General features: G+C 43.5%; 1 long non-coding RNA gene across 3 annotated transcripts in view; it reads right to left on the bottom strand.

The window, feature by feature from the left end:
* Window positions 1-6,358, bottom strand: part of LOC138185606 (uncharacterized) — a 40,032-nt gene extending 33,674 nt beyond the window's left edge. For all 3 annotated transcript variants that reach the window (XR_011174675.1, XR_011174676.1, XR_011174677.1), the window contains exon 1: window positions 5,721-6,358. This is a non-coding gene — a long non-coding RNA (uncharacterized LOC138185606). The remainder of the gene's footprint in view (window positions 1-5,720) is intronic.
* Between the last annotated feature and the right edge of the window lie 10,002 nt (window positions 6,359-16,360).

Here is a 16,360-nt window from a genome sequence, read left to right as displayed (position 1 = left end):
GCATATATGTATGCTGTTCGTCGCTGATGCATTATAAGTTGACGAAAAATAATTAATGAACACAAAGGGGATGAAATAACACGGTGGTGAATGCCGGCCGAGAGCTCACAGTGAGACGTGGCAGCGCTAGACGGTGCTCTTGATAGAGAAGCAAGGAGTCGCTCGTGAAAGCTCATGAATATTTATCTGGGTCAGACTTGACCAACTTGCCGATTAAAGCGACGTTTTGTCGCTTCGTTAGATTCCCGACAAAGGATTGGAATAACGGTCGCCGTGAACCGCGCCCTTTTTAACTTCCTCCATTAATTAGACGTCGTTAAAGAACGAGCTGACTACTTGTCTTTTCTCGCGAGTTTCTTCTCCCAATCGGAACATTAGGACGTTGATCGATTGTCAATGACGGCCGATTAAAAGGTCTGATATTCGAAGTTCAATGCTGAAGTTGATATTTTTCAAAATATCGCGTGTTACTTCGTAAGATAGGCGATGAATCGTGACGATTGTCGCTTCCTTTAAACAGATTCCCGATCCCCGAAAGACAGCGTCGCGAACTCGGTATCCTCTCATGAAAATTGCGTAGTGGCTGTCTTCGAGTTCGAGCGGATTACAGGGGTGGTAGAGTTGAATGAAGGGTGTAGGTGGGCTCGGCTACTGAGGGATCGTTGTTGCCATGGCGACACCAACCCCGTCCTCCGGCAGTTCACCATTTCCCCCGTGCGCTACAGCGATCCCTCCGACCTCCGGGGAAGGCGCGATCCATATCTGCTAACGCGAAGTCACGTTTCAATGGCCATTTTGTGCTGTAACAAGAAAGAACGGGTCTTCGGCTTCTCGCGAAAACTTCGCCTTCGTCTGATTTCACTTCCTTTCAGGGAAAAACTGTGGTCAACCTCTGGACTATTTATGATTTTGCTTAAATAAGAATAGAGGATATACCACCCATTGATGGTTACGCTTTAATTAAACGTATTTACTAAACAAAGAGAAAATTCGACGTAATGACACGTATTATAATGACACGTATTTAAGCCACGTTGTCATTATGTCAAACGTGGATTCATGTGGGAATTACATCGTTGAAGATGTAAATAGCGAAGCGACAAGGAAACACCACGTCGCATGGAAGATATAGTTCCATAGCGTATAATGAACATGTCGAAGACCGGATAATAATTCGTGACAAGGACGTCTGGGAACGAATTTTCGAAACAAAGAACGACCAAGTGATGATTAGAAAGAATATTGTATGCAATCCACGGTGCAATTAGCCGCGTTTACGTAATCTTGACGAACCGTATCCGCTGTCATTCGAGCGTTTATTTAGAACAATGTTCCAAGTAATGTTCTAAGAAACTTACCAAAAAAAAAAAAAAAGAAAATCATTTTTCGGCAGAAAGAAATATACTTAATTCGGTAACTACGATTCGACGAAGAAAATTTTTGGATATTATTAAATAAACAAACAGAAAAGCAAATTCGATGACGAAGATTCTTTCCAAGTTCTTCCATTCTTTCTAAGGCATTAGTCGCAAGGTCTCTATGTTACGCGAAGTGCTTTCGACACATTCCTAGAGCACTCAAACTCACTCCACACGTAACCAGCCGCCCTTTCAACGATGCATAGGGGTGTACTGTCGCGACACTTGTGCATTGGTCGTCGAGGACCGATTTAAGAGTCACGGCCCTCCAGTCGATTATGACGTTAAGAGGAAACAACGGTCTGGATCGGTAATTAAACAACGAGGGAATGGGCAAAGCTGAACAATCGAGACTGCGCTGGCGAAAGCGGAGAGCAGAGTATGAAACGTATGGATCACGTGTCACGATGACGACACGGGAGTAAAAACATCGTTCAACACTTTGCATACGTGTCTACCTTGTCGTAATTGAACGATTTGCATACGCACGTAACCGATCTCGTCCCGCAAATTGAATACGAGAAACTTATTTAATTTCCGCTGCAGGCAGTTACGTACATCGTGAATTAATTAATACTTACGAGAAGTAAATCGCAGTAAAAAAGACAAGTATCGAACGAGACAAAAAAATGAGACAAAATAAAGAAGAAAAAGACACGTCCTTGGCAATCTGTATGACGCCGCGTGGAAGTCACGCAAATGAAACGATCTGCATTCTAATATCGATATTATTGTAATGTGCTCGACCAACGTATTCTCTGGCGCGACCACTACCATCAACCACCCCTGGGCCACGGTTAACAAGAATTCAAAATGGAGGTGAGGCGGCCCGCGTGCACATCCCCTCGGAATCGAATTTCAACACCGTCTACCTATCTTTCACCGATTCTCTGGTAATTATTTTTTCGCGAAATCTGGGGATCTCGATCAGGTGATTCGGCTTCCCCCGTTCGAAGATCGACGATTCGTCGAGGGTGCGAGGAGAAAGGGCGTATATATACATGTGTATCCTTTTCGAGACTCGAGGCTGAGCTGCGTGGCGGAGACCCATTTGCGATGCAGGTAACTCCACACCCCCCTCGAGGTATCTTCCAGCTTCGGTCGGTCGCTTCCTGTACGTGTGAACGTATACGAAGGTTGGTGCGACCGTATACGTGGCTACACGCGTATAACAGTGCGCTTGTGGTTCGACGATGCACATGCAGACACCGGCAAAACCTATCTGCCATGCACGATCGCTCGGTTGCATATAAGCCGAGACGCGCAGCACGTCATTACGCGGGCAGAAAGCAAAAAGACGATAGCCTCGCGGCCGGCCAATCGCCGTTCGCGTGCTAATGAATCTGAACCGACCCAACCAATGGCGGAACCCCATATACGCCGCTGGTGAACCCGGTATAACCCTCGTGGCAATGCCGCGATACCAGAAACCCGGGGTGTGGTGTGTGCGCGCGGCCGTTCGATCAGAAATCCTCCTCTTTTTCTGCGATCGGAGAATTGCGAACGACAGGCCACGCGGCGCACGATTTTTTCGAAATTTCCAATGGTTATTACGCAACGCCCTAACTCCCCCTTCCCCTCCCTTTAGTTTAATTTATCGACTCGAACATATTTCCGAACAAGATTCCATGGAAAGATTAACCCCTGCGAGCCGGTGGATCGTTTACTCGTGTTTTAAGTATCGCGATATAAACCAGCCACTATGCTCTATACCTAAGATATATATATATATACATACACATTATATTCCTACAACAATATCACCAGCAATGGTAATCAATGTATGAGAAAGTCTTTTCCCTTACGATTAACTTCTCCACCCTATACTTCGATTTCTAATAACCGTTTTAACTTGTTCATCAGGCGAGTTTAAATTTTAAATGACAGCAATTGGCGAACGATTCGTACAACTCATAAATAAACAGATCCTCACCCCCAGAAGCCGGAACGCATGCGAGGCGCGCATGCACCGCGTGGGTAGCCAGACACAAAGGTTCAAGCATACTACGGTGAGTGCATGAAGATAGAGGAAAAGGGTAAGGTTCCTGGAGAAACGAGGTATAGCACGGCAAGGAACACGCTCATTGTTTCCCTCCTTCTCGAGACTCTCCTCGCTAGCTGGCTGGCTGTCTGGCTGGCGACACGTAAAGTGCGTGCACGCGTGCATGCGTGCCTGCATGCCGTGCAGCGGCTCGGTGCATGTGCACATAGCGCGTACAAACGCACGGTATAGTCGATGCAACGTGCACAGAACAGCTCGGTGCAGCGTGTACCGGAGTCAGAGAGCCGCTCAGGGCTATCATTATGGCGGCAGTAGACACTCCCTCCTTATCGCCGGTTTCCAACGCGAGTCTCGACCGAACGAACGCTCGCAGCTCCGTTCGCTCGCCATCATTATATTTTCCGCGGCGAGAAAGGACGCGCACACGAGCGAACGCGCCCAGAAATACGCACACACGCGACCAAACGTTGAATACCGTGCCTCTTTCCAGATGGAGAACGTATCAGAGTATGGGTGAATCCGGTCACCATCCAGTCGAATTTCTTCCTGCGTCTTTAAATATACCTCCAGTATCGATTCGATACTTTGTAACCGATACTTTGACGAGAGTCAGTCCCGGTGGAACTGGATTAAGCAGGCTGCGAGGAAAACTGGATTGGGCGGAGGGACGCGTATCTGGGCTTGCCTGAGAAAAATCGATCTGTTTTTTGCGTCCAGGGGATGATTAGTATTATGACAGGCTGCAGTCGGTACGATGATTTTACGTTCGGAAATCTTGCGCGGTCGATTGGCAATCCAGTCACCGCGAAGTTAGTGGCGTCTGCTTTATTATGCAAACTCTTGTAATCTGTTTAGAATTAAAAGTTTGTCCTATTCGATTATCGTGATGATTACAGTCTCGTCGAATACCAAAAACAATCAATGTTTTTCATATCTTTAGTAAAATTGGGAGGCCAGCTAAACCGAGATCGTAAAATTTATCTATTTTCTTCGTTTGTATTCGTTATAGCTCGTAGTCTTTTTAATATATTTCGTATAAACTGCTGTATCAGTTATTTTATGTCTTCGTTATATTGTTAGATATTTTGTATCCTCGTCTTCAGGTCGGATATTATAATAATCGATAATAAATACAGCGGCGATCCGAACAGAGTTCAGACATTTTCAATAAAATTCAAGTTGAATAAATAGTATGACCATGAAAGGACAATTTTGTAACCATCTTTATGACATAGTGTAGTAATAAATTAATTCCCGGATGTACCGATTCTATGAACAAGCAAGTGCAACTTCCCATTTATAGCGTCGTCTTTAGGAAAGTAAAATTTTTCCCAACTCAATAGCCAAATACTGTACGTGCAATTAAGTATATTGTACCCGCGTTGCACTTTCTTCTCGCCAACCCTCCATTCATTCGCGAGAATCTTTATTTATGTCCGAGTACAATTATCGAGGATTCGTTGAAGAAGGGTGAAACAATCGCGAGAGATGTGTGCCGGCGTTCATTGAGAAGCTCCTCTCTTGAAACGGACGGCAATTTCAACTTTTTCCCCCGCGATGTATCCCTCAGTTTGCGAAGCGCAGCCGCGTTTTTACCAAGCGTTTCCTGCAATCTGTTCTTTCGATACCAGTTAAAGCTCTAACCGGTCTCGCGACCGCGGTTTTTGCCCCCAAAGAAATCAGGGTTTCGCAAGAATGATCCGGATAACTCGCGAAGTGATCGATTCCATAATTTCCTAGAACCACGAGGACTTCGATTCGATCTCTTATTACGAACGATTATCACCGGTCATTATGCTCCACGTTCGATACATAACGATATAGGACATGGACCATATTTCATCGTTGTTAACAAGCATTGATATTTTATCGACTTTGAAATTGATACCCGTCCGTTCTCTCCTATCTCGACGAATATTACGCGCATCCGTCGAATCAACGCGTTGCATTCTATCAATGACGCGTTATCACTTTACCGTTATGCCTGCTCGAGATTTCTTTCCACCTGCATCCGGACGAAGGAATTCACCAAGCATCAGAAATCGATCGGTTTTCAAACGACAATTAGAGATTAACCTCGTGGCTCCGTTGTACAGAGAAGTTTCAGCAAACTTGGCGAATCTCCAGTGACTGATGCTGCTAAACGGAGATACGATATAATTGCCTTACTTATTTGTCACGATTAAATTACATGGTAGAGGCGAATCAATTGGAAAATATTATACGGTTAGACGTAAAAATGTTAAACGTCTGACAGATGTCTTATTAGAAATGAATACATATTTCTTATTGTCAGTTACCTTGAAAATGGTCGCACAAACAGTCACGTGGTCGAATGACCGCCATGTTCTTCTGTCATCTCGATGATTCTCATGTATAGACTTTTTGCATACATTTTACTATGTTTATCACAAGACTTTTCCATCATTCGCCGAGCCATACAAAAAATCTTCCAGTAATTACATCATCCTGACCCTGAGTATTCGATGACGCACTCATATCGCACTGAGACGTTTCCATCACGCGACCGTCGCATCGTCCGCGTCTTCCATTCGTCACTTTCTCGATCCAGCATCGCAGTCCATTACTCCAGTTCCATTTCTCAAATTAACACCTCGAAAAGCCACAAAAATTCCAATCCAATCTCGGTAAACCTTTCTCCACGATAGAAATCTTCTTCTAGAAATCCACGTGTTCGAGGCTCGAAATCGTCGGCCATACTTCGAACGATCGCGTCCTCAACGTCTGTCCATCTTACACGATCGTTCAGCAAAAAGGATGGTATTTTTTCACCGTGGTAACGAATTCGTAAGGAATCACGACGAAAAGGAAACACTCCGCCGCGTCGGGAGCATGTGACAAACCGCTCGCATCGAGGACCGAGGAGAGACTCTATAAGGTGGTTTCCATCCCCCAATAGCGGCTGGCGCGCTGGCGGACCCGACGCTGCAATCATTCCCCGTAATGATTGTCATTACCGGGAACGGGAGGGCGAGCGAGCGGGTGGACGAACGGGGCAGAGGGATTGGCCTGCATTGCGATTGCGTTTCTGTCTGGTCCCATTGGCCGACAAACTGCGACTACGGACGAGTCTCTGTTCCGGTAGACTGCGACCTCAGGCCGTTCGAGATGTAATTTTGCCTCCTGCTATTCCTTTTCGCCGCTAAAAACTGCTTTTCGGAATCGATCTTCGTGGTACCTGGGCCAATGTCGCGGATTCGTTTTCTTCAACATCCGCTGACAGCGACGGCAAAGAGTTACTTGTGAACTTGGGAAGTTTCAGTAATTTTTCGTTACAATTTTGGTCGCTGGAATATAGAGGTTTGATTTATAGTTGTCATATGTAATTGCAGTTTTTGATCACTTTATAAGGCACAGAATTTTTTTGTATAGTTCTGAACATCGATGCTATATACGTATCTATCGTTTCGTTGTACTAGTCTGTATTAACGTTTTCACGATGTACTCATTCTACGGAAGATTTATAGTTTATCCTTTCAGGAATCAAATTAATCGGCACCTTTGACCAGTTTATTAATCTCATGACACGAGTACGCGATTAATATTCAACTGTCGAGAAACAAATGATTTACTTCGTAGATTCAGTTGTTATAAAAGGATGACATAATGAATAGTAAAGTATAACGTACAATTAAAAAATAGTGTTTGTAACGTTATATTTTCCTACTTTTCAATTTATGAAGTTAATCAATGTGGTGTGTGAACAGCTCAAATATCTAGCTTAGAATCTAAATGATACTGTTGAAGCAAGTATTGTGTGTTCTGAGATTGTACGTTTCGATGGATTGCGAAAAATAGTATAATATAATCTTGAAATAAAGACCTTCTTGATAAAAAAAAAATATGCATGTAAATAGCAGTGAATGTGTTAAGTAGACATTATTAAACCAATTATATCCCTACTCAAATTGCACCATTGTCGATGTTAGAAACATAGGAATAAGCAATAGCCAGCCGTTCAAAGCGTATTTCAGAGTCTAGTGCCCTAATTAAGAAACAGTGTATTATCTCCTTTAAACCGCCAATTAATTTTATTTACAGATCGTTTCCCCTATTTCACTTTTTAATCTCAGTTTGTATTTCAACAAACTATTCCATAGATTTTAGTAGCAGATTCATGTAAGTACTACGAATAAATGTATGGAATTACATGCAGAGGGAGGATACTTTTATTGAGATCGTTACGTCGCGTCGCTTCGGATCGTAATAAAGCAATCGACAGAGGCAGTGTGTGTGGGTTCAAGAATTTAAAGTGTTAGTGAAAAGAATGGATTTTGAAGCGAGCAGCTTTGGGAGAGGACATCAAAGCATCAGATATCGTGGTGGGGCCTTTCATAGCTGCCATTATCGCGTTACTTCCGCGTGGCCGAACGTCATTTGCCTCACACCCCCGTGATGATTTGAGGGCAACCGAGCCACCGACCCAACCCCTCGTGGCTTGTTGGGGCCATTATGTTACTGCATCGCAGCGACTCTACATTCGCGTCGAATGCATCGATGCAGATTTCTCTGTCACCTCGTACAAACGTTAAAACAAACTAACAAATATTTATTAAAATTTTAACGACACCCACGTTCGTTACCAGTTGCCCATAAATTACCCTAATAAACTCTTGCACGCCATTAAATCGCAATCAAATTTTTCACGCGTTTCACACACGTACGGAAAGAAAACTACTACTACATTCTGAAATAGAAGAAGCACGCAATCAAATATAAATCCTCGTATCCCGCATTAACGAATAAAACCCATAAATCTCCGTCTCCATCCTGAACGAAATCATTCCGTCTTTATTTGCGAGAAAAATCTAGAAGGAGAGAAAACATTTGAAAACGTCACCGACCTCAAAGAACGCTCCATCACCAAGTGCACCCTTGATGACAGCCTGCACCTGCACATCTACACAATTGCTAACGCTTCGCGTACCGGCTCGTTCATCGGAGGCCGGAAAATCGTTTCGCGATTCGCGGTCCCATGGAAATCCGCACGACGAAGAAAGCCACGAGACGGTCGAAGATCTCACGGTCGATTATCTTTACGGGCGACATTACCGGGACCATTAGAGCAGCGTCGCGTTAGTCGTCAGACTCCTCGCCCAGATGACAGTTTTGCTACGCCTCTGACGTCAACCAAGCTTCGAATTCCAGCGTGGGCGGGTACGGGCGAAATGGCTTCGTCTCCCTTCGTCTATAAGAGCGTCTCCTCGCCCCAATCCTGGTCCTCGTCCTCCGCCACCTCGACGGCCACCACCTCGCCTCCTGCATTAAGCACTTCGCAACGACAATTTGCGATACATTTGCAAGAGCGCACGCGACTTCATATTCCATCCAACTCCGCGGAAAATTTTCTGGAAAGGCAGACACAACCTCGACTGGTTGTCGTGGCTATGTATATGAAGAAGAACATCACGGGGATGAAGAGAGAGAGATAGAGAAAGACAGAGAGAGAAGTGTCGAGGTCCACTATTGCTGAAAGTGTCTGATCGAACGATTCCACGGCTGGCTGAAGCAGTTACGTTTTTGCCAGGCAACGTTTTACAGCGTCATGGTTCTTTAATCAACGACGACGAACAATTGTATCGTTCGGGTGGAAAATGTGTTTAAAGATCAGAAAAGTCGGACGATGTTGCCGCGGCAACCAACGATTTAGAGAATCGTCGAAACTATTAATTTATAATAAAGTCATTTAAAGGCTGGTTATTAAGAAACTTTATCAGAAGAGTTGAATTACAGAACTCGTTCCCAGTGCATCGAACCATGAACCCACGAAAGCGGTAATTTAAACAACGAGTGCGTTCGTGGATCGTTAATTAGGATCGTAACTTTCGAAGTAATCTGGAATCGCATTTCACGGTGTACCGATGTGCCGCGCACGAAGTCGATTTATCAGCGAGGCCAACGGTTGTCATGGGGATGCGACCCGCCCCCTTAAACCAACTCGCAACCCCCATGCAAACTGCGCATGGAGTCTCGAAAATAGTCCTCTTCGACTAACGAAACAAACCAGAAACCACCAATCAAATACGTAAAATCTAAAAGACACAATCGTCATTTTCACGAAAGAGAAAATACAAAATCTGACAGGGAACTGGAAGAATGGAAGCTCTAAAAATTCCCCAACCACGTTTAAACGCTGCCAATGATTTCTCACGAAAGTTAACGGTTATCTATCTGTAGGATCTCGCTCGCACGAGGATTTCCCAAGATAAGGATCTAAGCCAATCTATGCCTAAAAACGTAGCTTAACCAACGCTGAAAATGATCGACGGCAGAGGCTTTCTGTTCCTTTTAGCAGATTTTCCATCGTCCATTCGATAATCTCGTATATCAATATCTACCGTAACGGATCACGCGAGAATATAATTTTCAGTCGAGTATACGATGAATCGACAAACTAATTAAAAGACAGCCGAATTAAATCGTTCAGATTTAATAACTCGTTCATAAACCTTCCAGTCGAAAACGTTCTCTTTCGTTTAGCCTAATTGTTCCTAATCGAAGGACAATTGCAATCGTTTCCGAAACTAATTACTCGCTCTTCGCAGAGTTATTCCGGCCAATTTTGGTATGGAGGATTCGAGGATCGCCTACGCGAGGAAGTCGTTCTTCTATGCGCACCGCGCACCTTTCGACTTCTTTTTTCTCGTCGCGACGTGCACCAGCTCTCCCACGGGGCTCGACGCTGTGAAAGGTATCCACGGCACTCCTACTTAATTGTTGTTTATATCAAGCAATTTTTTCAAGCCTCGCCGGCTCGATGTGTACGCTCATATAAGAACAAAGCACGCGTCGTCTCTTTAGATCGCGTTTGTAAAAGCGACGCTTTCTGTCGCAGCACGACGATGAAGGTTCCCTCTTGTCGAGTAAGGTCGCATTTTTAACCTCTGAACCCGGTTGCTGACGGTCGCCGCCTCTTTTGCATCTCGACGTTTGCAAACGCCGTTCTCCGCCTTCTATAATTTCACAGAAGCGAATGAAGTGTTTTCCTTTCTCCGCGTCGAGATGCTCGCCCTTTGTCTGCCTCTTTGTTCGCTGGATTCGATATTAAATCTCCTCTTCCTCCTTCCCGGCTCCACTCGAATGTACGTGCTTCCAATTATCTTTCCGAGAGTATAAAAGCAAACGTAAAGAATGTTGATTACCTTCTTTGTAACGTGCACGACAATTTATTTTCCTCTCTTTTTCGCTTGTTTGAAGAGGTATCAAGCGAAGAACTATGTAAGTACGTACTTACATTCATACTGAAATCGATAGATTTGTCAGGAATCTTTCTAGAATCACGAATGTTTTGTTTATGAACACAGCGTAAAACAGATTGGTTCTGGAATGATCGAAGCAGCAGATTGACTTCGGATTCGTTGAAACGGAAGCGTGTTCCTTCTTTCACTGCATTGCCACCGGACAGAGGTGAGAAGAGACCCCTGCTGCGTGTTGTCGGCTACCCGGCTACCTACCTACCATTTCACTGGTGAGGTCCGCCTAAGGCCTCGCATTTATCATCGTGGACCACCTCCGGTGACATTCGTCGCCATTCCAGATTAACATTAGATCTCTCGTACGACTGAAAGAACGAACAGTCGTACGTCCGAGTTAAAACCAGTATTCCTTCGGTGCTCTCGATATTTTTAATATCGTACATAAAATCAACGATCGGGAGTGATCTTTTTTTAAACGACCTATTCTAATAGCGTTTAATAACATTGTTGCCTCGCCTAAAAACCGGTCGGCGACATCGAACAGGAACAGAGGCAGAGATTGATGCCCGACAACGTTGTTAATTCTTCGTTTTTCGCCGGTGGTATCGTGTACCGTGCCGTGTACTTACATATACGCGTAATTTCTAATATGCATAAATAAGATTGATGGGTTCCACGTGCACACCGGAATTTCGATGGGACTTCCGCGCGTTGCAGAGCCACAGCCATGTTCCCCCTGAAGGGGAAAACGTGAAGCCGAGGATCCTACCTATCGTGGTGGTGCCGCGAGGCTGGAAATTAATCCTTCCAGAATTTTTCATTGTCGACACCGACCGTCTCTCATTCAGGTAACCCAATAATTACGAGGCGCTCGATCGGTTCGACCCAGCCAGTCAAACGACAGACTTTACGTTCTCCTATCCTTTGTTCCTTTTTCCGATCCTCCATCGTGTCGCGGATTCGCGTTACGATACTCCAGGTAAAGGAGAAACTGCCGGGTCGAATCCGAGCGAAGCGTAATTCGCCCGTCGCGTCGTCCAGTTTTTCCAAGGTTTCTCTGGCTACCGTGTTCATGGAAAAAATATTATTGTTGTAATTAAACGTCATTAATGCTCCTTTATTAGGAGTTCTTGGGCGGAACGACATTTTAGTATCCTGTACGTGGAACGCTACATCCTGGATTGTTGTCTAGTTACAGTCTGTTGTATTTTTAGTTGTAGAATCTTTTTCTTGTTCTAATAGTGTCATTTCTTCCGATACTCTCGGGCTTTTCTATTAGTGTTGAAGGTTGTCGCTGTTCTTTTTGCCGTTAAATTCCACTTCTAGTGTTCCTATGCTGCTCCTTTCTATTAGTGTAATTCCTTTGCTTCTTTGTTTAACGCATTTGGATTGCTTTTTATCGCTGCATTCTTTTTTCCGATATCTTTGCATTCTTTCTTCTTGTAGTCTATCCTCGCACACTGTTACTTTTCTGAGAAATTTAGTTTTTCTCTCGTTGCTAGAATTTTTCCTAGAATCCTTCTAGCGACAGGATCTTTCGAACGTACAAGTTCTCCTACATCTCAATTTACGTGTACTTCGAGAAGGCGCTGCCTATCGGAGAAGATTGAATGCTACATATAGTTCCGAATGCGACTTCATCAATCAGGTCTCTAATTGTAATGAATCGCAAATGGTATATCGTAAAACATACATACGTTACTAAGTGAAAGATAAATCGTTTCATAGAAATTTCATGGCGGATATAGATAGTTCTCTATGCAAATTCCTACATGCTGTCACACCTAAATAGAGAATATAACCGACTCGTTTGTCGATTTCGAAACACGAGCGCAAGAAGGGTGGTCTCGCTCTTAAAATCCATCGCATATACTATTGTACACGAACAGCGAAAGGAAAGAGGACAAAAGCTGCTATTACACTGACATTTTTCCATCTTTTTAAACGGCGCAGGGAACGCAATATCTTCGAACGCCACACACGAAATCGTTTCTTTCTCGAGGCGAAAAAGCAATTGCAGAGGCACGGATTAACTTCGAAAGGAACGCGACACGAGGTGGCAGCGATCGAAAACGGCTACCCCTGCCTTGGTAATAAACACAATTACTAATTTAACGCGTTCTGCCGACGGCCACGGAATGAGACTAAGGCACCGAGCTTCGACTTCTTTCCTTTGGAATCGTCCAACAGAGAGATCTATACGCAAATGAACTGCGACGAATCGTGAAAGAATCGAGCCCCCTGTCGCGGTATCGTTGCTTCGAGAGGAAGAGAAGAGAAAAAAAAAGGAAGAAGAAGAGAAAATAGGGAGGATGGTCTTTTAGAGGTAGATAGAAAAAAAAAAGGAAAAGGAGAAACAAGTCTGGTAGGTGGCTACGATGGTCCAGCGACGCGAGAACAAAAGGACGACGACTTAGTTCCGCATGGACCTTTCACGAGGCACCGCAACGGTGACGCTCGTTCCTCATCTTGCTCTCTTTTCTTCGTCTCCTCCTGTTTCGACTCCTCGAGTCTATCATCCCGCGCTTCCGCCGCGAGCCAGACGCGCTGCCCGCAGAGATACGCCGATGATGATGATTAATCGTCCTACCTTTGTCTCGCGATAATGAGATTTTCGTTTGCGCAATGCGTCCACCTGTGAGACCCTCTCCTTTGATCTGGCATTCTATCTCTCTTTCTTTTCGTTGACCGTGAATTTACCGGTATACCATTTATAGCGACTGCGTTCTATCGCCCAGGAAGAATAATTAAACTAACCCATTGTCGGGGTTCATCATTTTAGTCAATAACGTGGAAACAAAAGGACTGTTTTGAGGCACAGATTAATTTATGGTCCTGAATTCGATGGAGGGAGAGTGATTAAATCGGACCATTGTTCTGGTTGATAATTTTGATTTTAAAAATGAGGACGAATGATAAGATATTGGAAACAATTATCTGAAAGTTGATTATTTCGATTAATAATGGAAATATTTCGAAGTACAGTTGAATTTTATGGATGACGTAGGTAGAACAATCAAATCGTTCTATAATTTAATTGAGAAAAGGGAAAACAAGGGATAGGAAATTACAATGAATAATCTTGCGATAGAGTCAAATAAATATCGCTATGATTTATGGACGAGCAAGGAAGGGGACTGATGATTTTCACAAATAAAATGAAAACAAAGGAAGGAACGATCGAATGAGTGATTCCGAGGTAAAATCAAATTCACAGCGCGTGAAACGAGCGAAAGGTAGTTTAGCAGCGACACGTGTACCAGACGAGACGAAAACGAGAAGTTACTGTTAGGGAAGCAGGCATGTGCGTATGCAGATACAATGGCGGCGTAGAGGAGAACGCAAGGGAGCGTGGAACATTTGACTACGGGCTGTCAGAGTGTCAGCCAAGCCCATCCTCTTTCACAACGTAGGAAATATTGTAATTGCCCGTGCGGAGTTTCCTCTGCGACATAGTACGCTGTCCAAACATTATTCGATTCGATTCCCAAGGGGTTCAGGAACCTCGTGGCCTTGACCAAAAATAACTTCATAGCTATTTAATACATCCTCGTCGTCATCTACTTTCACTTATTATTCACCAAAACTTTAAAAATTCCAAATCGATTCACAAAATATTATAGCAATACTATCCGCAATAGAGAGAATACAAAGTATAGTATATAATTTCGAACTCTTTCACATGCCACATCTAAAAAAAGAAAAAAAAAGAAAATAGAGAAATGAAGACGTTATTAGAAAAAAATAATTTTTTTTTATTATTCAATGGTTTGAAGCAGTAAACTTCGCTAGATCTTTAGCGAAAGCATGCATCTTATTGGTTTTGTTGGTTCCCATAGAACCAGCAAATTCACGGGTGTCTCGGACGAAATGAGTCGCACAAAAACAGACAGTGAACAAAAGGGGAAAAGGGTAGGGGACGAGACGAAGAAGGAGGATGAGGAACACGGAGAGAGAACAGGCAGACACGGAGAACACGGAATCCGCTTGTAGAGGCATGTCGCAGGCCCGATTGTTCTCCTCTTCCCGGCCCTTTCCTGAATCGGGGCTCGCGAAGTTAAGAGATTTGCCGGCTTGGCGGGCGCGAGCAAAGCGATTCCTTCAGCCTGGCAATCGATTGTCCGATAATATCGGCCTCATTTGTCAACCATAGCGAGCCGTTTAAATGCAAATAGAGCAAAGCGATCTGACCGCTGTGAACATCCATGAAAATACAGTGGATGGAAATTAGAATCGTGCCTGGCAGCCGATCGTTTCGTCTACAGAGTTGCATAAATGTCTAGGGCCATCTAGATTTTAAAAATGTAGCGTCGATTAAACGAGATACTCAGAACCAAAGAGACGCAGGTTACATTTTGTCATTTCTAAGACAAGATCAGAAGTGGTTAATTGGATAGTCAAATATTAATGTTGTCAATGTAAATAATCGAAAACTGTTTAGAGGAAACCTGTTCGCGTCTTCGAAAATGGATTTCTTCTTTCTCCCTTCATTGTTTAAAAAACAGAAAGAATATTAAGTTTCTTAAATAGCGAACAAAAAGATTCGGAAGATTCTTTTTAAATGTGCTTCTTAATGTTTCTTAATGTTTCTTAAATGTTTCTTAAAATGTGCTTCATAAAGAAGTGTGTATCTCTTTAAAGTATTACACGACCTATCTTAACACTTAAAAATCAAAGATTTATATTATGATCGTTTAGAAGCTAAAAATGAAGTGTTTAGACGACGTATTCCCTAGCGGAATGAATGAACTAATTTCGTCTCTTTCCTCTGTTATTTTTGAAGAATCAAAGAGAATATTAGACTTATAGATCTAACTGGAAAATTAAACTGACTTTTTCCACGAAATGCTTTATGAAGGAATCTTCCTCTAAACTATTACACGATCCAAGTTAACATTTAATTACTACACTCTTCTTTCTCATCATAAATAACAAGATACCGAGAGATAGTTTTTTCTACGGAAGAAGACAATTAAGCTTCTCCTCGTCAAATCTGGACACCTGTTCCCTCTCTTTCATCTACTGTGGGTGACCTGACGACGGCATAGGAACCGTAGCAGAGACCGCAGCCATTGATGAATAGCTCCCTATAAAAATAATAAATTATCGCCTCCGGGGGTGGTCTCTCTTTCAAAGAGGAGCCGGCAATTGTTGCTCCGTATGTGTACACGGCTACTGTTAATTATATTGTGCCGGTACTGTGAGTACCGCCGCGTGGAGCATCGTCATTATTATTCGGCTCTACGATTCAAACATTCAGCTTAATTATTCTGCGAACAACGAGTCGCGTTATCTTCCAGATAACGAACGATCTTCATGGTCGAATCTTTTCTTCTCCTTTTTCTTCTGAAAAAAATACCGCGTCTGAAATAAAGAAGAAAAGCCGAAAATATATACATCTTAGTTTGATTTCAACACTGAACCGTGCCAGAGAAAAGCTACGATAATTCGGTTGCTAAAATAGGAAAAGTCGAAAGCGTGACTCTCGATCCTGTCACCCATCGTTTGTCTTGTCTTCGTTGGTCGCCTTCTAGTTCTATTGTTTTCTATATTGAGAGAAGTAGAAACTAGGATCCAAGGAACGGTCAATAGGTATGCAGATTTTGACCTGTTTGAATTTTTGGCCCGTTGCGAATTTCTGGTCCTACGAGCTACAGTTCCCAGCCTCTTATTGTCATCGTTGTCACGTTATGCTTCCTCTGAGGGCGTAAAAAATGTTGAAT

The sequence above is a fragment of the Bombus flavifrons genome, chromosome 12 (genome assembly GCF_040668555.2).
Source record: "Bombus flavifrons isolate JBK064 chromosome 12, iyBomFlav1_principal, whole genome shotgun sequence".
Lineage (NCBI taxonomy): Eukaryota > Metazoa > Arthropoda > Insecta > Hymenoptera > Apidae > Bombus > Bombus flavifrons.
Note: the sequence above shows the minus strand (reverse complement) of the source record. Positions and strands in the feature narration are given on the sequence as shown.